The 24,190-nt window shown below is 43.6% G+C and overlaps 1 protein-coding gene across 1 annotated transcript in view; it reads right to left on the bottom strand.

The window, feature by feature from the left end:
- The window catches only part of LOC139265759 (fibronectin type-III domain-containing protein 3A-like), a 207,236-nt gene extending 183,329 nt beyond the window's left edge, over positions 1-23,907 (bottom strand). The window contains exon 1 of the mRNA XM_070883127.1: positions 23,820-23,907. The gene's annotated coding sequence lies outside the window, so the exon portion shown is untranslated. The remainder of the gene's footprint in view (positions 1-23,819) is intronic.
- Between the last annotated feature and the right edge of the window lie 283 nt (positions 23,908-24,190).

Below are 24,190 nucleotides of genomic sequence, written 5' to 3'. Positions count from 1 at the left end.
CTGCCACGTGTTCGCCCATTCGACCAGCCTATCTATGTCCTCTTGAAGTCTATCACTCTCCTCCTCACTGTTCACTACACATTCAAGTTTTGCGTCATCTGCAAATTTTGAAATTGTGCCCTGTACACCCACATCCAGGTCATTAATATACATTAAGAAAAGCAGCGGTCCTAGAACCAACCCCTGGGGAACACCACGGTTTTCCTGCCTCCAGTCCGAAAAATAATCATTCACCAATACTCTGTTTCCTGTCACCTAGCCAATTTTGTATCCATGCTGCCCCTGTCCCTTTTATCCCATGGGCTTCAACTTTGGTGGCAAGCCTATTATGTGGCACTTGGTCAAACGCCTTTTGGAAATCCATGTACACCATGTCAACCACATTGTCCTCATCAACCTTGTCTGTTACCTCATCAAAAAACACGATCAAGTTGGTTAAACGCAATTTGCCTTTAACAAATCCTTGTTGGCTTTCCTTAATTAATCCATACTTGTCCAAGTGACTGTTAATTTTGTCCCTGATTATTGCTTCTAAAAGCTTCCCCACTACCGAGGTTAAACTGACTGGCCTATAGTTGCTGGATTTATCTTTACACTCGTTTTTGAACAAGAATGTAACATTTGAAATTCTCCAGTCCTCTGGCACCATCCCGGTTTCTAAGGAGGATTGGAAGATTATGGGCAATACCGCCATGATTCTTCCTTCACTTCCCTCAGCGTCTTAGGATTCATCCCATCCGGTTCTGGTGACTTACCTACTTTAAGTAGAGCCAGTCTTTCTAGAACCTCGTCTTTATCAATTCTTGTCCCATCCAGTACCTCCCCTACTGCCTCCTTTACTGTGTCTATCAGAGCATCTTTTTCCTTGGTGAAGACAGATGTAAAGTACTTATTTAGTACCTCAGATATACCCTCTGCCTCCAAGCGCAAGTCTCCTTTTTGATCCCCAAGCGGCCCCAAGCCTCCTTTTACGACCAGTTTACTATTTATACGCCTATAGAAGACTTTTGGATTACCTTTAATGGGCTGTTCCAGTTTCACAATGATAATGAAGAGCTTCTTGGTTCCGAGTAGCCATTGAACACCAGCACCATGGCCGACTAACTTTATTACTGCACTTACGGGCCAGATTTTTGGCTTTCGGGGTTTTTCGGCAAAAACGGTAGCAATACGTGAAAATTTTACCGTTTTCGCTGCGCTACCGTTTTTAGGCAGAAATTTCGGCCTTTACGTCTGCGGTAAGGGAGGCGGTGCAAAACGCAAGGTTCGGCAACTTTAGTCGGAGTCGTTTGCACTGCGAGGGGGGCTTTGGGAGGGGGAAAAAAAAATTCCAAAAAACATTCCAAAAACATTTACAAGACCCTTAACTAAATAATCACTGCAAAAAAATTTTAAAAATAAAAAGTTTACCTTACTTTTTTGCAGTTTTCGTACTTACTGCAGCTGACAGGGCTGCACCGACAGGTTTGACCTGTCACTATTCGGGTGCGGGTCGGGAGAATACCGAAACTCGATCACAAACCCAATCAGAGGCTTTGCACGTCGCGCACCTCTCCCCAGCGGTATTTGGAAGCGCCGCCACAAACAGGTTACCCGAGGATCCCGCCCGGGCTTTCGCCTCGGAGGGTCAAATCGCGGCAAAAACCTGGTCGCAAACTTCTCGAAAATCCGGCCCGTACATATTTTATTTTTGTACTTCACTGTTGCGGTGTTCCCGTTAGCAGAATAGTTAACAGACTACAGCAACTCTTAATATAATATTCAGGTTATGGTCAAAATTATAACCGTAAAATGAGACATTGATTGAAATTACTGATATGTTGCATGTTTTAATCTAGTTTGTGTTTTTGGGACATTGCCACATTTCCCTACATTACAACATTGGTTCATTGGTTATGAAGCATTTTGGAAGACCCTGAAGGCATCAAAAGCACTATATAAATACATGTTATTTCTTTCCTTATGGCACCAAATGATGGTGATTACAATGGTGAGCAATCACGGTTGAGGCTGAAATGCATATACGATTTCAATGTTTTACAACTGAGTATATGATATTTCTTGTTAAACTGGGAAGTCATTAAATGCATGTATACATTTAAATGCCTACTGCAACCACCTACCTCCATATTTGCTTTTTCAGCCAGGAGATATGGGCATGCTAGTCACTGAGGATCAGCCACTAAGATCTATGCTTCTGCAGGATGTACCTCGGTGTTATCTTTAGTTTTACGGATATGCCTTTGAGCTATTATTAGAGGTATAAATTAAAAATGTATTCAAGTACGTCAAATAATTTTTTATTGCTCTCCAAAGCATATTAAAAACACTATGTTTACATTTCTGGCTTAATTTCACAACTATCATGAAAACAACTTGACTGTAAAACATCTGTGACCGAAAATTAAATTTGCTCCATAGAGATGGGCAAAAAATACTTGCCTTGCCAGTGACACACACGTCCCGTGAATGAATAAATTTTAAAAAGTAGGAGATAAAATAAACAATTATACCCCTCAGCCATTCGTTCGGAAGATTTTGGAACTGTGATCTAATTAGACAGCGAGAATACAAATAGCACTAGCCTTAAGGGTTACGAATTTCAGAACTTGTGTCTATTTTATTCTAGTAGCATGGAAACCTTTTATTTTTGAACACACTAACCTCAACATTAAAATGTTGTATTTCTAAGTATAATATGACTGTTCTTGAACAGCGAGAGAAAGAAGTGCAGCATGTATGCAACTGTCATCTTGCTTGATCGGTTGCATTTACTGGATACAACTTATACAGAAAAAGCAGATAGACAATCAAGCAGCCAAAAATCTGCATTAAAGAAAACCAAGGGTATTCGGATCAATCATAAAAAACAAAGCCCTGAACTGCATCACATTCAATTTTTTGGCCTTTTGCTTCAGCACAAATCTCCACCATCTGGTACAGCATTTCTTGTTTAACCAGAGGGCGGGTAGAGGAAGAGCCAACAGAAGATTAAACCAGAATCAGCTGTAGTTTCCAGTAATTCACATCACAGACCTGCTGTATGCAGAACTCAAAGATAAAACACTCAGAGAAAGTAAGCCAGCAAAATGCAAACAGCTTCCACATATATCAGTGTTACAACAGAACACTAATATGATCCACAGGAAAAAAAAAGTAGTCATAATGGGTTCGTTTGAATGATGCCCATTTTTGTGCACAGTAAGAATTAAGTTTAGTTGCACTGCAACAGAGAAGGATTCTGGAGATTACAAGTTGCAAAGTGCATTAAGACAGCAGTCACCAAGACAAACAGCAATGGCCTTTTGAAGCCATAAAAGGTTAAAAAAAACTTCCAAAAAAGTAAAATTACATTTGAAATCATTTGTTTTCAAGAGAAATAATGTCGTTGATGCCAATTCACACTTTTATTGTGCCTTTAATCTAGTAAAGCATCACAAAGTGTTTTGCAGAGTGGCAATCAGACACTGCGTGAATTGAGAAGTTAGGGAAGTGGAGGAGTTCAGGAACAAAATTCCAGGTTGCAGGACCAAAATGACTGGAGCGTAATCGTCCAGATTTCAAAAAGCAGAGGATCTGAGCTGGAACGAGGACATTAAGTGATTTATAAAAACGATAATGGATACAGAATTTAGTATAGGTTAGGATGCAGGCAGCAGAGCTCTGGGTGAACTGGATGAAATTTGGGAGGTTAGCTAGGAGGGTGTTGGGAAAGTTGAGCCTGGCGGTTACAAAGGCATGGATGAGAATGATAGCAACAGTGAGGTAAGATGGGGATGGAAATGGCAATAGGCAGTCTAGGTAGTGGGCTGGATGTTGGGTTTGAACAGAGCAGAACATTGAGGTTGCATACTGTCGGGTTCAGCCCAAGCAGAGAATGAAATAGAGGGTTAGGATAGAGCTTCTATTCTTTAATTAGAAGTTTTGTTTCCCCCAGCATAACTTGATGTCAGGCAGACAGAGACACAATCACGGAGTTGAGGGTGGTGGTGGTCAGTTAAAGCTGGATGCGGTCTACATAGATAGGGAAGGTGATCCCATATATACAGATCACAGTAATCTGAAGGAAGAGCTTCATCATGCTTTTAACTATAACATTTCCATTTTTAATGAAATTTTAGACAAACCAATACATTGCAAATTTAAAATGACACTCTTAGCCGTTCCTGAAAATAGCAATTTATTTGTCTTGTCTGTCTGTGTGGGGAGTACATGGAAGTGGGGAGGGATAGGATGAGACAACACACAAATCTATCTAGCAATAGCTACTGATTTCAAGGGAAGGTGTCCAGCCAATTCCCCCGCGGTGTTGGTCGCCTATACTTGCAAATTAACTTGTGGTCTTTTCAATGGGAAAGCAGTCCTTTGATCTGGTATGTTGGCATGTCATTCAGAAGAATGATATAGGTGGGGTGGGGGGAAATCAGTCCCAATTCAACCATGCATCTTCATGCTGCAGAAGCGAGAAGGGACATCGTCAAGCAAAGAAGCACCCAAAGATTTCAAACACTATTTGGTTTTGGAAACAGTTGAAAGTAGCACATAAATCAAGCATTATATTGAAAATTATGGGTTGTATGTCTTTTAGCCTGAACAATTTAGTCAAACAGCACATTTTCCAATTTTCCTAAAAGACAGGAGTGCATGGTAGAAAATCTGTCGAATTTTCACCGCAAAATAACTCAGCAATAGCCAAATCATAGCTCATGTTAGAAGAGAAATCAGGCATAAACATACAGCCTAGTACGAAAAAGTGAGCTACGGTGTGGTAGTGTTGTGGTTATGGAATTGGACTAGGATCCCAGAAGTTGAATTCAAAGCCAACCATACCATGTCGTGGAACTGAATTCAATAAATCTTGTAATTTGTGGGGTAGCACCAGAAAGAAAATGATCATGAAAGCAGTTGTTTTGTTGCAAAACCCTAACTGACTCATCAATGTCCTTCAGAGAAGGAAGCTGCCATCCCTACTAGTCTGGCCCTTTGAAATGACCTAGCAAGCCCCTCAGCTGTACAAAAAGATTGGTACAGAAGGTAGTCCATCACCTTCTCAAGAAAACTCGGGACATGTAATAAATGCAGCCTTGCCAACATTACCCACATCCCAAGAGCACGTAATAAGTCAGTAAGGTTGGGCAGAGGCAGCAAGAATGGCGATGAAATAGCAGAAGAGACAACAGAAGCAGTAGCTGAGCAGAAGTTTTTGAGACAAGTGCAGTAGCAGGGAAAAGATGCCTATCATTGCTGACGTGGTGTAATAAGAGACCTTCAATTTGCACATTCCAATTATACCTGTCCATCGCCTCAGCTTCTACTCCCTTGACCGCATTTCCACTACCAATCACCAAAATTCCCTCCTGGTCCCCAAGTTAGCTGACATTGTAAATGGTTCCCTCTCCTCAGACATTGTCCCCCTTTCCCTTTCAAAAAAGCGGTATCGCCACTGCCCCTCCGTCCTCCAAAAAACCCACCTGCGACCAATGTTTCCGCTAAGGTGCGCAGCCATACAGTAACCTCAAAAAGGTCCCAAGCAGGCCGCGCGCCATGCATAAAGGGACTATTTATTAAAAGAAACACGTTGTGCAGAACAAAGCGCAGCTTACAGAGAAGATTGCCCTCAACTCCTCTGACTGTGCGAACTATCGCCCCCAACTCTAGTCTCCCTTTCCTCTCCAAAGCCCTTCAACATGTTTCCAGCTTCCAGATCCATGCCCATCTTTCTCGCAACTCTGTCTGAATCTCTCCACTCAGGTTTCCACCCCTGCCACAGGATTGAAATGGCCCTAATCAAAATCACAAACTGCATTCTCTGTGACTGTAACCATGGTGCATTACTCTCCTTGTCCTCCTCGACTCTCTGTGGCCAATATCCTCCATCACCTCTCCTTTGGGATCCACCAACGAGCCTTTCATGGTCCACTTCTACCAACATAACCAGCGCATTTCCTACAATGGCTTCTCCTCCCATCCTCAGAGTTATACCAGGTTCTGTCCTTGATTTTCTTCTGTTTTTCATTTACATGCTGTCTCTCAACATCAATAACCAACTTACATTTGCAAGCTGATAACATTTAACTTTACCCATCAGTAAAATTCAGCCCATCCAAAACTCTGCTGTCCATATCGGATCCCACACCCAAGTCCTGCTTGTCCACTGTCCTTGCTGATCTACATAGGCTCCCAGTTTCCCAATGCCTCAAATTTAAAATTCTAATCCTTATGTTTAAATTCCTTCATGGCCTCAACCCTTCCTACCTCTGTAACCTCCTCCAGCCCTACTACACCCCCCCCCCCCCCAACCACACCCCACACACTCCATTCCTCTGACTCGAGCCTCTTGTGCATCCCCCTACCTTTGCCCCACTTCTGGCTGCTGTGCCTTCAGTTGCCTAATCTTCATGCTCTGGAATTTCCTCCTAAAGCTATCTGCCTCTCCTTCTTTAAGATCATTCTGAAACCCACCTCTTTTGACCAAGCTTTTAGTTACCCTTCCAACTATCACCCTCCTTGGCTAGGCGCCCACATTTTTGTCTTGCACCTCAGACAGCTTGGGGCACTTTTTCTATGTTAAAGTTGCAATATAAATATAAATCCAAATTGTTGTGCTAGAAGTTCATATTTGATGCAAATCCGCAAGCTCACAGGAACTGGTTTAGTATGACCAAGTGGAGAGTAATTTACCCCAATTTCATTTTGAAACAAAAACTCCTCCTTCATCTTGTCTGAATCTGATTTAGGGAACTAGGTTAAGCTAGTAGAATGGCCAATACAAAAAATCTATATTAAAAACAAGTAGATATATCGGGCAAGCAGTTTAAACAATTTCCTATCTCCTGGCATACAAAATGACTCATAACAAACCTCAATATAAATTCAGGATGGGAAGCTTAATTGATAACACAAATACCTTTATGAATTTGTGAATCTGACGAAGGGTCATGGACCTGAAATATTAACTCTTTCTCTCTCCACAGATGCTGCCTGACCTGCTGAGTATTTCCAGCACTTTGTTTTTATTTCAGATTTCCAGCTTTCGCAGTATTTTGCATTTGTACTTTTATAAATTTGTTGTGCTTAAGATATGGGATGTTAGTGTTGGATAGAACATTTTCTAGTCCATTATACCCATGTCAGCATCAAGCACTCCTAAGACAAGTATAGCAGTTAAATGTGGAGTAAAGCTCCCTCTCCTCTGCCCCAACAATGTGCCTCAGAAGAGCATCTTCTACTGCATCAGTTATATTTTCCCATTTAGCACAACTACCATTGTGTGACCTGTCTGAGATTAATTTTACAACAGGCCTCTGTAAATCATTCTAGTACAATAGAGTACTGAAGTGCAGTCACAGAAATAAAAGCAGTGGGAATTCGGAACGGATGTTAACTAAAAATATAATAGATGTAATATTAATAAGTACCATTTCTCTCAAATAAGAATCAATGGTATTTACTGCATTTCATTCTGGTGCATGTCTCCCAAATTAATCACTCGGTGCACCACCAGAACCAACCTGGACAAAATGCAAGCCAGGACAAAATGCAAGCCAGGAGTACTTGCTGTCAATTCAACTGTGTTGGAGGAATCACAACTGAGTCTGATACAGCCCACATCCAGCATGCACACATGCATTTTTTGTTTAGCAAAAGTCACTGGATGGTAATCGGGAGTGGGAACACTGGATGAACCCCCCCGCCCCCAGCTGAGGGAAGTGGAGGCCAACTGTACACCCTTACCATCATTCTAACTGGAAATTAGTAAACTCAACATAAACCACGGATTGAACCTGGGACCGTCTTGATAGAGATAGATTCCTTAATCAGCTTAAAATAGCAGCGGGAGCTGCAGAAAGTCAAATTATTGTTGGGCCGAGCAGCACATTGAATACCCTATGAATGCAGTCATGGTTTGCAAAGCCTATGGCATAGATAGCTCCTTCAATAGATTAAGATGGGTAGAGTCTGTGCTAAATGAACATTAGTCGTTAAAAGAAATGAGAATTTTTCATTCTATATTTTCTTATGCTCTTGACTTTTAGAAAAATGGTTTGTGCTAGAATTAGAAATCTTAGACCATAAGGAATTCAGGAACACAATGAAGTCATTCAGCCCTGAAATAGCACAGGAACTATCACATTCCATGAAGTATTTGATCATCTCACTCCACACCTGCCTTTAGGCATTTTTACATTGCCGTTTGTTTAGGATAGATTGCAGAAACGGGTTGTTCGTCCGTCTGCTCTCAACATTTGCATTGCTAAAACTGTGGAAGGATTGTTGGTCTGCTTTCTCTCCCCCCACCCCCGATCTGCAATTCTGCCACTGGGATAAGAAAAGCACATTTAGCAGTGCAAATGTAGAGAGCCAACACATGCACACCAGTGATGTAGGACATGCTACTGGTACTGTACTTGTAATGAGAGGGATTGTGGCGGAGGTATGACGACTGTTTATGGCGGAAGAGCGGCGAGAGATCTTGGCGAAGGTGCAGCAAATGAGGATGCGGGGCCCAGAAGAGCCGAGGGCCCAGGGGCAGAACGGGTCAGCCCACGCTGCAATATGTGTGCGCGCACTAGGTCCGTGCAGCAGAGCAGGTCTACAGTCGTCCTGGTTAACCCTTGCCACTGGATAAAGACCTAGGTCTGTCAAGCCCATGTGGTGGCTGATGTGAAGCGGTCACCACACGTTAAACAAATCCACGCAAAGGCATCTTCCACCCCATGACCTGGAATTCAGGACTGGAATATCGGGTCCTTCATGGAAACATCTGCGAACTCATCCCTTTTGGTGTGGAAGCAAGTCATCCTCATTCGAGGGACTGCCTGTGATGATGATGACCAGTCCCTAAACATGCAACTTAAATGTGCGTTAATGTAAACAGATCTTTTAAGACATTCAATCCCATTCCAAACGAGATATTTATCCAGGTCTATTCCTGAAGGAGTTAATGGACACAGTATCAACTGCTTTGCTGGGAATCTGTGCCATATACTGTACATACTCATACATAATGCGATAATTTTCCATGCAATGTCCCAGACAAAAAAATCATGACTCATGACTATAACAAGGAACAATAGTTGCCACTAAGGTTTCTATTTGCATCAGAATTGAGCTGCATTTTCTAAATGAGCCATAGAGCAAAGTTAAGTTAGAAAACTGATGTTCAGTACAACATGTCTGCATTAAAAAGACACCACTGCAAGCACAGCAATATAATCTGGCAAAGTATTGGCCCAGTTTGCAGTTAACACTTTAAAAAAAAAAATATGCATCAATTCATCTCAAACCCAGGTCAAAAACCCTCCCCTGATATCAACCTCCATTATTTAAAAATATTCAACAAAACACAAGCTAATAATTCTTCAAAACTTATTTTAAAAGGAGAAATGCTGTGTTATAATTTTTAAACAGCCACTATCCAGTTGTGCTTCTTCCACTCCATATCCAACTCAAACTAGAAGTGTGTACAGTAGTTTTATCAGTATAAAAACAAGTGTACAACGTATCTCTCGTTAAAGAAAATTTTCCACTTACACTGATTATACCTGAACTGCTAATTGCTAAATGTTTGCCAGGTATCCGGTTTCAAATTATAATCGATTTGTTTATAATGTTTGGTTTCTTGAAATTAAGTGTGGGGAAAATGCTATTGCATAAACTGAATGTGATTCTAGAGAAACTAACACAGCTTTTGGTCAATAGCTTTATAAACCAGTTCTCCAACTGGATATAAACTGAGATCATAGTTAGGGGCACAACAATTAGTGTGACAAGTCCTGAATCCACTTGTTGACTGCAGTACTCAGGATGCTGCAGTTACTGGTGCTCAACTTTCTCTAAACCCTAGCTATTGCAAGGACTTCAAATTTAAGTCTCCAAAGACAGGCACAGTTCCCAGTTGCATCACTCTTGCAAACAAGTGGGTTCAAACTTCCTACATTCTGGGAGTTGCTCAGTCAAATGACTTGCTGGAATGCTGGAAATGTGGGTCCTTTGATTTAAATACATGCATGCACCACCTCTATTAAGGCTCTTTTAGAGTCTTGCTCTCCACAATGCCTATACACATATTACTTGCATTCAAAACAGCTCCCAAAGAGCATCCTAAATGTATTTTCTTGTATACAAGTATATTGGGATAAAAATTCTGATTCTGAACTTGCTAGCCTGCAATTATCTGCCCTTTAAATTAAACAGGTTCTGCAATCATAAGACCAAGTGAAATATCTTTCCGATTTCCATAACATCCATGTCGCTCAACATTTTAAGACTTGGATAATGCTCCCTTCATTCCCTTTCTCCATTGAAAAAAAGTTCAGCTATGAGCCTTGCCTGATGATTTCAGAGTACTAACTCATTGCTTCTTATCTCTGACTACATTCCAATTAACCCTTTTTTTAAAATAAAGATAGGATGCCCAAATCTGAAGATAGCCCAAATGTTAGCCTCAGTAGTAATTTATAGAAGAAATTGAGAGTTATAATCAATGCCCTCAAGATACATCCTAGATTTTGACTGGAAATTCAGTGAGTAATCAATAATCACATCCAAATCCTTTTCTTTCCCCACCTTTATTTAGGGACTTCCTTCATTCTGTATACATCATGTTTCCTGCTACAATATGCATCAACTTACAATTATCCGCATTAGAATCCTGCCATTCCTTAACACCTCTGCTTAATTGATCCACATGTCTTTACAGGGCTGTTTATCTCCCCTTTTACTTGATATCAAGCTATGTGGCCAGGTGACATCAGATGCATTACAATGTCACTTAAATAATGTATTAATAGCATGAACTGTCCACTTGCAAGGTACTTACCAATCTAGCTAGCTAAATGAGCAATTCTACGGGCCCAAGTTTCCACATGATTTGCGCCCGATTTTTTAGGAGCAACTGGTGGAGAACGAACTATCTTAGAAATCGCAATTCTCCACATTTTTTTTTCTGCAGTTCTAGTCAGGTAGAACAGTTCCACTTTGGAACAGAATTTTTTCTTCAAAAGGGGGCGTGTTTGGCTACTGACGCCTGATTTCAAAGTTTCCACAGTGAAAACGTACTCCAAACTAACTTAGAATGGAGCAAGTGAAGATTTTTGTAGAACTGAAAAAACCTGTCCTACACATTAAAAAATCAGGCGCAGGTTACAAATTAGGCGTCCAGAACGAGGTGGTGGGGGAGGGAGGGGGGAAGGGAAGTCATTAAATTCTACAATAAATCCTTATTTATACTTCTAAATATTATACAAATAAATCCAACCTGAATAAACATTTATAAGCAAAGAAAAGATTAAATAAACCATCTTCCTACCTGTGTGAAAGTGCTTCAGTCAGCTCAGCAATGTGGCGTCATTCCCGCGAACGGGAGGGAGGGAGGGGCAGGCAGGCAGTAAGCAGCCTTCCACTTGAGGTGAAGCCTTACAGTCAGCTCAGCGATGTGGCGTCATTCCCGCAAACGGGAGGGAGGGAGGGGCAGGCAGTAAGCAGGAAGCCTCAGTGCTGATGGCAATGTGCTTTTATTAAAAAATGTTCAAAAATTAAACAGCTACAAAGAACTACAAAAATGGCCGAGTGCCAATGTTTCCTTCACACTGCGCGTGCGCGAACGCTCCAACGCGTTGCCGGCAGGAAAAAAACTAATTTAAATAGTACCCGCCCCCTCCCACTTACAAAATCGGCGCGAGTGTAGGCTCCGCCCCCCTGGGCGCCACGCCAAACAGACAAGGAGCTGCAGGGCGCTCCAGAATCGCGCGTTTTTTTTCCGGCGCCATTTTAGGCGCGAAAAACGGGCGCCCAGCTCGGAGGGGCGCCCGTTTTTTATCGTGTGGAAACTTGGGCCCTACGAGCCTTTGTCTTCATTAGTTTCACGTGGAACTTTATCAAGTGCCTACTGAAAAATTGAACTAAACTATAACCCATTGGCTATCCCCCCCATTCACTACTTTAGCCTCCTCTTTGTGCCCATCACTAAATCTATGGAGACAACTCTTTTTTTAAAGCTTCCTTGCTCTTTAGGAACTCTTGATATTATTGCAAACAATGCTTCCAATTTCCCCATTTCAGTTGTGAGGTTTGCATCTCATTCCTGTTTGAGTACCAGTATAATTGCCATTCCCTATCCCTCAGTTACCACCCATGTTTAGGAGTTTCTCAAACCGATCCAATAAAGCCTTTTCCATCTCTATTTCCATAAGGAATCCTGTATATACCTCATCTGATCCAAGTCACTTGTAGATATTAATTCTATGCTTTGTTAATATTTTACTTTATTATTCCTATACTAAAATGAATGGATACATAAAATGTCTAGTCATCATATGTGAAGAATCTGCCCAACATTTTCAGATCCCCTTTAATGGGGTCAAGTTTCGTGCCGTACCTAGAACGTCACAGCCCCGACATGGACGCCCGTTTTTCGCACCTAAAAGCGCAACAAAAATGTACCTCGTAATTCTCGAGCTCCCTGCCGGTCCCTCGGAGCTCGGCGCGCAGACAGCAGCGGGGGGACGGAGCCAGAGAGTAGCGCCAATTCTGCAAGTCCAGGGGGGCAGGGCTAAGTCAAAAGAAAGAACGACATGCCGGCAGCCCTGCGAGTGCGCGTTGGAGCACGCGCAGTAGCCCATAAACATTGGCATTCGGCCATTTTTAAAGGAACTTAAAGAAAAGTGCTGATTTGTCTCGTGGACCTCTGTAAAGGCTTAGGATTGAATTTTGGTGATTCTTTGGTGTCTGAAGGAGTGCTTTTTTTTTTTTAGTAGCACTGTTGAAGAAATCACCTGCTGAAATCAGTGAGTGCTGCTTTTCACTGCTAAACTTCCAGAACAGGTGCTGCATAGGTGCATGCAAAATAAGCACTGTGTTTTGAAAAATAAGTGTCAATTCAATACAGCAATGGAACAACGTCCACCAAGAACAAAGAATTTCTTGCATGAGGAAGTGGAGATATTAGTCAACGTCATTGAGCAGAGATGGCAGGGGCTAGATACCAACAACAGAGGTCGCATAAAAGTGCCATCTAAAGAAAAGAAGAAACGCTGGAACCAAGTTGCAGAAGATTACTGCACAGTGGCGCATACCATGAGATCTGGAAGCCAGTGTAAAAAGAAATGGCACGACCTTGGTCAAGTAGTTAGTGTAAGTAATATTTTCATTTTTTAATGTAATCGTAATTGTAACGTGACTATCTATGTCCCACCCTGCAGAAAGACACACTCTAAAAAGTTATATTTTACTCTTTGCAGAAGAAATTGGCCCACAACAAAAGGGAAGCAACTCGAACAGGAGGAGGCACGCCCAATCTGCATCCACTGACACCCTTGGAACAGTGGGTAGCTGCTATGATGAGTCGTACATGGAGAAAAGCAATCAGTACAGCACAAGCTGGGCCCGCATGCGACGAAGAGGGCAAGTCCTGAAAATGCATCATGGCCCTTCACATCAACCTGCTGCCTGGCCTGCTATATGTGAGAGTACTCATGCCACCCATCCTGCCCCCTCCCTTGCTGTTAAACATTTGACTGTTCTGATGTATTTTGCAGAACATGATGATGCTGTTGCCAACCCTGAGGATCCTGAAGATACAGAACAAGAACCAGTACAACCAGATGCGGACGATCCAGACTGGATGATGGCGGCGATGACTGAAATGTCTATAGGGGAGAGCTTCAAAATTAATGTTTATGAGTCCCCATTAAGGGGCATCAGAGTTTCAACCCCTAGCATAGGTTCTGGTTCCACCTTCCATGGTTTTGATTCCGATGTTGCGGGTCCCAGTGATGTTGCTGGTGTAATGCAGCAGTTTACAGCCAGTGCACTACCGTCCAAGCCTGCGCCTCCCCCTCGCATAGGTTCTGGTTCCACTTTCCATGGTTTTGGTTCTGACATTGCGGGTCCCAGTGGTGCTGGCAATATCATGGAGCAGTTTACACCCATTCATTCACCCACCATCCCAGCCCACGCTCGCACTCGAGTGCTGCCGTCTGGAACACCGAGCGTCCCACCGTCCCAGCCTGCGCCTCCCTGTGTAGTGGTGCCGCGAGGCAGACCCAGGCAGAGAAGAAGGAGATTGGAGTCACGCTCTCCTGAGATGCAGCGTGCAACAGATGCGGCTCAGGTTGTGGCATTGGGTATGGAGAACAATGAGCTTACCCGATCACTCATCGGTAGCATCAGTGCAGTGGGTGAAGAGGCGACGGTCCTGATGGGAGAAATAGCAGTAATGACACGGGAACTTAGGGAGGGAATGTCCGAGGGAGTGCAATCGACAGCACAGGCCTTCAGGGAGGGCATGCAAGCGACGGCACAGGCCCTCATGGAGGTAGCTGCTGCAATAAGGGCACACAGCCCCGCCAATCAAATGACACCTCCATGAAGTGAACATTCACTGAGATGTGGATGAGAGATGGTTGCATCCTTTCTTTACTGCTTTTGTTCTTGTTCTTGATGCAGTTGTAGTAGCGTTTTTCAATTTGAAATTGTTTTGTAACTTTACAACTATTAAGTAATCTTGGGGTTTTTAAGTGATCTTATAGTGTAAATGCTCTCACATTTTGTAACTTATTAAATTTTGCACCTAAAAAGTGATCTTAAAGTTTAATTGATCTTAAGAGTGTAAGATTTTTCACATTGAAATTGTTTTGCAACTTTACAAGTTTGTGATCTTCAAGAGTCATATTACAAAGTAAAGTTTGATACAACAAATATTTTATTACAGTGACGTTAACTTTTCAATAAAATATTTTTTCTTTAAAACTGAATCATCTTCCATTAACACAATACAACGTAGGAACAACTCCAAAGAATAAACATGTCCATGCGCAACAGTGGTCGCAGAGCCCTCAGGCATCAATAATTGAAGTGTTCACGGATGAGCTGCTGGCGCAGGGCTCGAGCAATCGTTAAAGGAGCACGATGAACGGCCCTCCTCCGACCTCGTGCTCCGGCATCAATCACTTGCATGCTTTCCTGATCGTCGTCATCATCCTCATCCTGCCCTTCCAAAATACTATCAGGCACTGGACCCTCACGTGGGTCTTCTGGTTCCACCACCAGCTCCTGCTGCCTCATGATGGCTAAGTTATGAAGCATGCAGCACACAGTGAAGTGACCGACAATCTGAGGAGAGTATTGCAAGTGGCCTCCGGAATGGTGCAGGCATCGGAAACACTGTTTCAATATGCCAATGGTCCTCTCAAATGATGCTGTGCGTCGCAATGTGTGCCATGTTGTATTGACGGTCAGCTTCTGTCCGTGTCATGCGTAGGGGTGTCATGAGCCAGGTGGTCAGACCGTACCCTTTGTCTCCCAGCAGCCAGCTCTGCCCTTCTGGCTGCTGCTCAAACATGTCAGATATAATGCTGTCGCGTAGGATGAACGCATTATGGATGCTGCCAGGGTATCTCGCATCGACTCACATGATGCGCTGCTTGTCGTCACACACGAGCTGCACATTCATGGAGTGGAAACCTTTTCTATTTCTGTACTGCTCGGAATCCTCCACAGGTGCTCGCAAGGCTATGTGGGTAAAATCTATGCAGCTCTTTACCTTTGGGAAGCCAGCAATCCTGAAGAAGCCCACAGCTCTCTCATGGATCGCTTGTGCGGTCATTGAGAAATCGATGAAGTCATTCCTCTGTGCATACAGTGCAGCCGTGACTTGGTAAATGCAGGCATGTATTGCACAGAGAGATAACGCACACATCTCCAGTTGTAGCCTGAAACGATCCCGAGGCATAGAAGGCAAGTGCAGCTGTTACCTTCAGTTCAACAGACAAGGCAGTTGGGCATTCTGCTTCTGGGCTGCAAATCTGCTCTCAGCATATCACAGATCTCAACGACAACTTCTCTGCGGAAACGCAGCCTTTGACACAATCAGCCTCGCTCCTGTACGAGCGCCTGGCTCGATATTGCCGACGTGGGTAAGGTCTCCTGCCCAACAGCCTATGGGCTATGATGTTCCTGGTGCGGTGAGCTCTAATCAATTCTCTCCTCCGCAATGAATTGTTGGCGAACCATTGCATAATCCGTGGTGTTGACAATGCAGCACCCATTCTGCAATTACAAATTTAATTTCAAACTGGCTATCTGGCTGCCTCTCCCTGGCCGAATGGCCTCAGCCTCCCTCACAGCTCGAAGGCTGCTTGCTCTGTCTTCGGCTGCCATCAGCCACTGCCGCCGCCCCTATCCCGTGGCCGAATGGCCTCAGCTTCCCTCGCAGCTCGAAGGCTGCTTGCTGTGTCTTCGGCTGCCGTCGAGCCACTGTCTTCTACGTGGAAGGAAGGCTTGCCTGAAGCACCGCTCGAAGGCTGCTTGCTGCCGTTGTTGTTGGGCTGCCGTCGAGTCACTGACGCCGCCCGTCTCCTACATGGAAGACCTGCCTGAAGCACTGCAGCTTGAAGGCTGCTGCTGCTGCTTCACACAGGTAGGAATATTCAATATTTTGTATTTGCTTTGTTTATAATTTTTTATTCAAGATGGCTCTTTATTTGTATAAGACAGACTGTTGAATGCTTGTAGAATTTAATTACTCCGCCCCCCCACCCCACCCCGTTCCCTACGCCTGATTTGTAACCTACGCCTGATTTGTAAGCTACTGGTCGGGGAGACTAGAACTAGGGGGCACAGCCTCAAAATATGGGGGAGCCAATTTAAAACCGAGTTGAGAAGGAATTTTTTCTCCCAGAGGGTTGTGAATCTGTGGAATCCTCTGCCCAAGGAAGCAGTTAAGGCTAGCTCATTGAATATATTCAAATCACAGATAGATAGATTTTTTAACCAATAAGGGAATTAAGGGTTATGGGAAGCGGGTGCGTAAGTGGAGCTGAGTCCACGGCCAGATCAGCCATGATCTTGTTGAATGGCGGAGCAGGCTCGAGGGGCTAGATGGCCTGCTCCTGTTCCTAATTCTTATGTTCTTATGTTATGCTCTTATGTTCTTATGAATGTTGGGGAGGTCCAGAACCAGGGGTCACGGTCTGGGGATGGGGGTGGGCCGTTTGGGACCGGGATGGGGAGAGACTTCTTCACCCGGAGAGTGGTGGACCTATGGAGTTCTCTGCCGCGGGGGGGTTGTTGAGGCCGGTTCACTGAATATATTCGGGAGGGAGTTGGATGTGGTCCTTGCTGCTGGGGGGGGTCAAGGGGTATGGCGAGAAAGCAGGAATGGGGTACTGGAGTTGCATGTTCAGCCATTGAATGGCAGTGCAGGCTCGAAGGGCCGAATGGCCTACTCCTGCACCTATTTTCTCTGTTTCTATGATTTCTAAAGTGTAGGCAAGGTTTTTCTGAGCGTACAAAAATCTAGACTTACTCCATTCTAAGTTAGTTTGGAGTAAGTTTTCACTGCCTAAACTTTCAAAACAGGCGTAAGTGGCCAGACACGCCCCCTTTTGAAAATAAAAATCTGTTCCAAAATGAAACTGTTATAGCTAACTAGAACTGGAGCAAACTAAATGTCAAGAATTGCAATTTCTAAGATACTCCATTCTAAACCAGTTGCTCCAAAAAAATAGGAGCAACTCAGGCCAAAACTTGGCCCCAATATTTCTAGCCTACTAATCCCAAGATCAAAATTGTGTTTGGCTCCACCTCTGTTGTCTTCAACGATACTCACAAGTAACCTCTTTTAAAACTCCTAGTCATCGTAACATTTTGTCGTCTTGTACTGTTTTTTGGAAAGGCAGTCAGACAATTGGTGGGCAGAAGGAACTCAGTAGTTTGGTAAATTAGTTCCTGAAAAAGATTGCTTAGATCCAGAAGCCAATGAGAGAGAGCATGGTAATGCAGCATCCTTAACAAGCAGACACAACTAGAATGTTTAGAGCAGCAGGAAATAGGTGAGGATGAAATGTAAGGACTGAAATTATAAGGTGCCACAATTTGGCACAAAACCTCACTCGACATAAATGTAGATCGGAGATTGAAGAATGAATTTGCACTGATATACAAAAACAATCATTTGCATTTATACAGAACTTTTCATTTACTCATGTCATCCCAGAGGGCTGCACAAGCAATTCATCACTTTTTTAAATAAAGAATATAGCTACGGTTATGTAGGCAAAGTAGCAGCCAATTTGTGCACAGTAAACACCAATAAAATAAATAACTAGTTAATTATTTTAATGGTTTTGGTTGAGGGACGAATACTGGTTAGGACCCCAAAATAATATCGTGTTGAAAATCCACCTGAAGAGATGGACTAGCCTCAGCTAAAAGACAGCAGTCTGACAATACAGCACTCTCTCTGTACTGCACTGAAGGAGTGTTGTGTCATCAGCCTAGATTATGAACACAGGGCTTGAATGAGGCCCACAACCTTCTGACTCGGAGTCAATTATGACCAAATGAGCTAAAAGGACACATCATAAACAGATTTATACCTGCACAGCAACAGAGCCTTGCAATTTTAGCCATTAACAGTCAAGAAAACACTGGAACGGTGCCAAGCAAACACCAAACCAGGATAGCATGAAGTACAAGGGTACATTTGCACTGTATCTATCCTGTTTGCACTGCCTTGGTAAAATATAAATTATGCATGCACAGAGCTCCTCTCCCAGCAACTACATTTTAAATATTTACACAATGAGTTGCTGCATCTGCACCGCCTAACCATTTAAATTAATTACAGTTACATGTAAAAAGTGTCCAAAAGAATCGAGCGCCCCGGGCATGTTTTGCACCTGGCTTACGAACACATGGATTTATACTCCATGAGGTGTCAATTGAAAGCAGTTTGAGTTCCTCTCCTCCAGGGAGTTTTGCACTGGTTTTCCTCAAGAGTCAGATAGTCCTGGTTTCAGATTTACACTACAACTGTAGCATCAGTTCAAAGTGGAAAGCACCAACACGCAAGTTACAGTTTAACACAGAACTTCTGCACAGCGTCAAGACCTGAGGGAGGAAATCAAAGTTGCTACCACAAGTTATGAGCAGATGAGTCCTAAAGAGGACAGCAAAGTACCAACACAAGTATAAGAATGTGCCTACGAATCTTGAACAGGAGTACACTCACTCAGAAAGGGTAGAACATAAGAAACAGGAGCAAGCTTCTTGGCCCTTCGAGCCTGCGCCATCATTCAATAGGATTATGGCTGATCTTCTACCTCAACACCACTTTCCTGCACTATCCCCATATCCCTTAGTATCCATAAATCTACCATCTCTGTCTTAAATATACTCAATGATTGAGCATCCACAGCCTTCCATAGAAAATTCTAAATAGGATTGAAGACATTTCTCCTCCTCTCAGTCCTAAAAGGCCGACTCCTTATTTTGAGACTGTGATCCCCTAGTTCTCGACTCCCCAGCCAGGGGAAGCATCTTCACAGCATCTACCCTGTTAAGCCCCTTAGAAATGTTATACTTTTCAATTAGATCACCTCGTGTTTTCTAAACTCTAGGGAATATAGGCCTAATCCCCTCATCCCAGCAATCACTCTAGTGAACCTTCATTGCATGCCCTCCAAGTATATCCTTCCTTAGCCAAGACCAAACTATGTAGTGAGTCTGCAGCGAGACAAAGGTTGTACAGTACCAAGAACCTAAAGCAATCTTGAAAAGACAACAGGAAGAGCAAATACCCGCATAGATTAATACTGAACCAATATTCAATATCTAAAGCAGATCAAGATAATGCACAGCACAAGATCTCAGGGTCAAATCTCAACACAATAACTGAACCAGCCTGAATGTGACAATTGGTCAAATGCTGTGGTACAGGTTTGGCAAAATCATCTCATCAGCATAAATTTGGTAAAAACAAATTGCTGGTACAACTTGGACAGATTTCAAATCTATGTTCCTTTACCACTGCTGGTCACAGCCCAGTGGTGGATGACTACAGCTGTTGTGCTGAAGATGGCACATGTATACAATGGCATCCTGGCCTGCCTAGACACTAAGCTTGTTCCTCAAATCTGAATCCCCTTTGACCTACAGACTAGTGACAGTAATTTTAGCATTTATGGCCAGGTGAAATTGGAAAACATATTAGTGCTCAAATTTCCTCCGATACCATAGGCGGTCCCTCGTATCGAGGATAAATTGGTTCCACAAAAATGGATGAGCTCACAGATGCTTCAATGAAGGACATTATATTCCAGGTCCCGAACTACATGTTGAAAGGGTGGAAGATGCCTGTGCGTGGATTTTTTTTTAAACGTTGCACACTAGCCACCACATGGGCTTGACAGAGCTAGGTCTTGGTCCAGTGGTAAGGATTAACTAAGATGACTGGAGACCTGCTCTGCTGCACGGACTTAGTGCGCACACATAATCGCAGTGTGGGCTCGCCATTGCTGCCCCTGGGCCCACGCCTCTTCTGGGCCCCGAACGCACGCCCCTGCTGGGCATCGATCACGTCGCTCCACGATCACTCACCACTCCTGCTGTACCTGTCTACAAAGGAGCAGCGTGCGACCTGACCCAGCATTCGGCGCTGCAGCCCCGACCTGTAAGGACCATCAGCAGGTCGGGGCCTTCAAAGGAGTATACCGCTTCAAGGTACAGCATGTGCTGAAGAGGGTGACTGGATTAGACGTCATCCAGGTTGCTGATTGGAGTGTGGGCGTACAGTTTTGGTCTCCTTATTTAAGGAGGGATATACTTGCAATGGAGGCAGTTCAGAGAAGGTTCACGAGGTTGATTCCCGAGGTGAAGGGGTTGTCTTATGAAGAACGGTTGAGCAGGTTGGGCCTGTACTCATTGGAGTTTAAAAGACTGAGAGGTGAAACATAAGAGATATTGAGGAGGTTCAACAAGGTAGATGCAGAGAGGATGTTTCCATTCGTGGGGGAATGTAGAACTAGGGGCATAGTTTCAGAATAAGGGATCACTCATGTAAAACTGAGATGAGGAGGAATTTCTTCTCTGAGGGTCATAAATCTGTGGAATTCTCTGCCCCAGAGAGTTGTGGAGCCTGGGTCATTGAATATATTTAATGTGGAGAGACAGACAGATTTTTGAATGATAAGGGAGTCAAGGGTTATGGGGAAGAGGGCAGGCCTCTTCCTGCCTCGGCATCTGCCTGCCTCTGCCCAGGATCAGATCAGTCATTATCTTATTGAATGGCGGAGCAGGCTCGAGGGGCCCAATGGCCTACTCCTGCTCCTATTTCTTATGTTATGTCCTGGAGATTTGTCTAAAGTCCCATTATTTTTTCTCTTCGCCTTTTAAAAAAAAATTTATTAAATCTACCATCACATCCTCCCCTCCATTTATTTTTAGGTTCCCTTGTACCGCTGGTATTACTACGTGCATGAAGGCGTGCTTCACCCTTATGCTGTAGCGTGCCATGATTTGAAAGAAACAGCTGGCAGGACTGATGCAGTATTGTTTAACAAATCTCACTTACAATGCTGGTTGGTATGTACATCTTCTGTTACTTGTGTTACCATGTGTTGCCAAGTTGAGATCAAAAGCGAGTGTGTGTGTGTGTGTGTGTGTGTGTGTGTGTGTGTGTGTGTGTGTGTGTAACAATGACTGTTGGTTAAACCCATGAATAGTTGAGCCACACAGCCCAGGAAAATCCCAGATGTGTTCCCCAATGTGTGCTGAGTTTCTACTGAGCGAGGGCAGTGGTTGAGCTGTGACAATTAGCTCACGAAGGTTAGAGAAAGGAAAATCCGCCAGGGTTCCAGCTCCACGTCACTGTACAGAACTCACTGATGAAAGTACACATACAAGAATGCCAGGGGAAGGGAGGATTAAGCTTGGCTGAGAAGTTCCTTGCAGTTGAATGGCTTAACATTCAGAGACAAGGCTCACAGGCGAGGAATGGCCACTCGGGTGAGGTGCTGAAAAGCAACCCAAGCATAAAAAACAAACAGCCAATCAAGGAGTCGATGCCGTTGGGGATGAGGGGGTGGAGGACAAAATTGATAAAAGAAAAAAGTGGGAATGAAAAGTTTCAAAACCATTTGCATAATGTTGTGCAACAGATAATGCATCTTCACCTGACCCATTCCCCATGCTGTCGTGGCCAACTTACCTATAGTTAAAAGTATTGTTTTCTTCACCTCTAAGCAGGTCCCCTAAACCTCTCTGCTTCTCCTCCATTAAAATAATTATTCAAAGTCCATCACTTCGAGCAAGTTTTCAGTCACACCTCCTAGTCTCTCCTTTCCCAGCACCTGTGAAGTACCTTGGCATGTTTTTAATAGTAAAGATGTTATATTGTTATTATACAGCAAGAGGATTTATTTAAGATATCTGACAACATACTCTGCAGGTGAAATATCAAGCAGCTGCTTAAAATGTAAAATTGCATTTGTGGATAGCATATGCTTGAAATATCTTGGGGGGGGGGGGTTAAAGATATTTAATTATACGGAGTTCCTTAAAGTTAATATCCAATTATAAAGCTTTGTTTTATTCCGTTGAATTCAAAATATTTTTGTTTAAATGAGTTCTGACAGCATTACCAAGGACACTGACTTGGAAGAGTTACTGAGGCCAGGAGCTGAATTAACAAACATTTGCTTGTGAACCATCCTGGGTTTACGATGTATTCCTACAATTATAGAATTAGCTCCCAGACAGCCTCTGTGACTCCTCTAATCATAGAATGGTACAGCACAGTAGGAGCCCATTCGGCAATAGCAGTACATGTCATCAACACTCACTGTTTAAAAGAAAGAAAAAAAAATGACAAGCCAAAAGAAAGGATATTAATCATCACTTTTAAATATATTTGGTCTCAACGGTAAGTCTTTACCACTTGTTGTCTCACCTGAAACTAATTGCTATAGCTCTTGTGGCAAGAATTGGGTCTGGCGTCACTATTAAAAAAACCTAAGAATTTTTGGCAATCCAGAGAGAATATTAAATAGATCAACTCTTCATGTAACTTGCAATTTTACTTGTTGCATATAGAATATCTACAAGATAAAAATGTATAGCTTTTAACTTCTGAAGAATCAGCAAACTTATCAGAAAACAAAAACATGTTTCCCCTTTGCCAATATAATGTACCTTGATTGCTGGTTATTAAAAAATGGTGTTTCTTCAAAAGACAGCTATATATTCAGTTATTACTATACATATTTCATTCCTTTCAAAACAACTTAAAATTTCCCTTCAGGTTACCAAAACATTCTTCTTTGTGACATACAGCAACAGTACAGTATTAAAAACTATCAGCGTTTTAGTGCATTCAAAGCAGCTTTCTCCCCAAAACATTACATAATCTCTCAAGTCCTTCAAATACATTACATTAAAACCCATTTTGTTCAAAGCATTCTTACTGTAACTACGGCCACATCTGCAATGAAAAGCGTGATAAACAAGGCTTGTTTACAGTGGGGGAGGGAGAAAGGCAGCACATCCAAGTAGAAGGAACATATGTTGCGGCAAAAAAAGCAATTTCAAAGAAGCAGACTGTCGAGAAGGACCTTTTCACATACGAGTTGCTCGACACAAGTTGCCCTGCTGAGAGGTACACACGCACTACAGCTATAGTCTACAGTTACTGGGGGGGGGGGGGGGGGCGGAAATATGAATAAATAAATGACAGTACAGTACTGTGAAAGGCTGTGGCGGTGTCCACTCCTGCAGGTTGAGATGAGATGCCTGTGTGCGGGACCCGTGCAACTGGGGGCTTTGCAGGCGCTTCCCCCGCCCGAGTGGCACTGGGACAGATAAGCCTGTTAAGTATACGTGGCATTTGTAGCCCGACGTTACGGAGTCCAGTCCTCATGAATGGAAGCAGGGAGGGAGGCCGGCTGTGGGGACAACACTCAGGCGGCAGCAGCCCACCCGCCCCAGAAACTTCCAGCTCCCTTCCACCTGAGGGACGCTCGGCCCCGCCGACCACTTACCGCAATGGCCCCCCCGCCGAAGTAGTGAAGCGAAACCTGAAGGGGCCTCCGCTGCTTCATCCGCTGTCCTTTTTTTCTTTCTCCTCCTTTCCCCCCACCCACCCCCTTCGCTCTCGGCCCACAACGTCAGCGCTCGGCAACCCCCGCAGCAGCCGGCGCCATGTTGGAATGTGCCGGCGCATGCGCGCTACCGCCCTCCCCGGGCTCCGCTGGGATAGGGTGTCCTCGCTTACTGCTGTATTGCTTACTGTGGCTACTATACTGCTGCAAGGGCAACTCCATGCTCACAGATTTCGCTGCTAAAATGCAACCGCCAACTACTTTCTCATGGCAGCAGACTGAAGAGGATCTTTTCAAAGCCTGCCCAACAA

The sequence above is a fragment of the Pristiophorus japonicus genome, chromosome 6 (genome assembly GCF_044704955.1).
Source record: "Pristiophorus japonicus isolate sPriJap1 chromosome 6, sPriJap1.hap1, whole genome shotgun sequence".
Taxonomy (NCBI): Eukaryota; Metazoa; Chordata; class Chondrichthyes; family Pristiophoridae; genus Pristiophorus; species Pristiophorus japonicus.
Note: the sequence above shows the minus strand (reverse complement) of the source record. Positions and strands in the feature narration are given on the sequence as shown.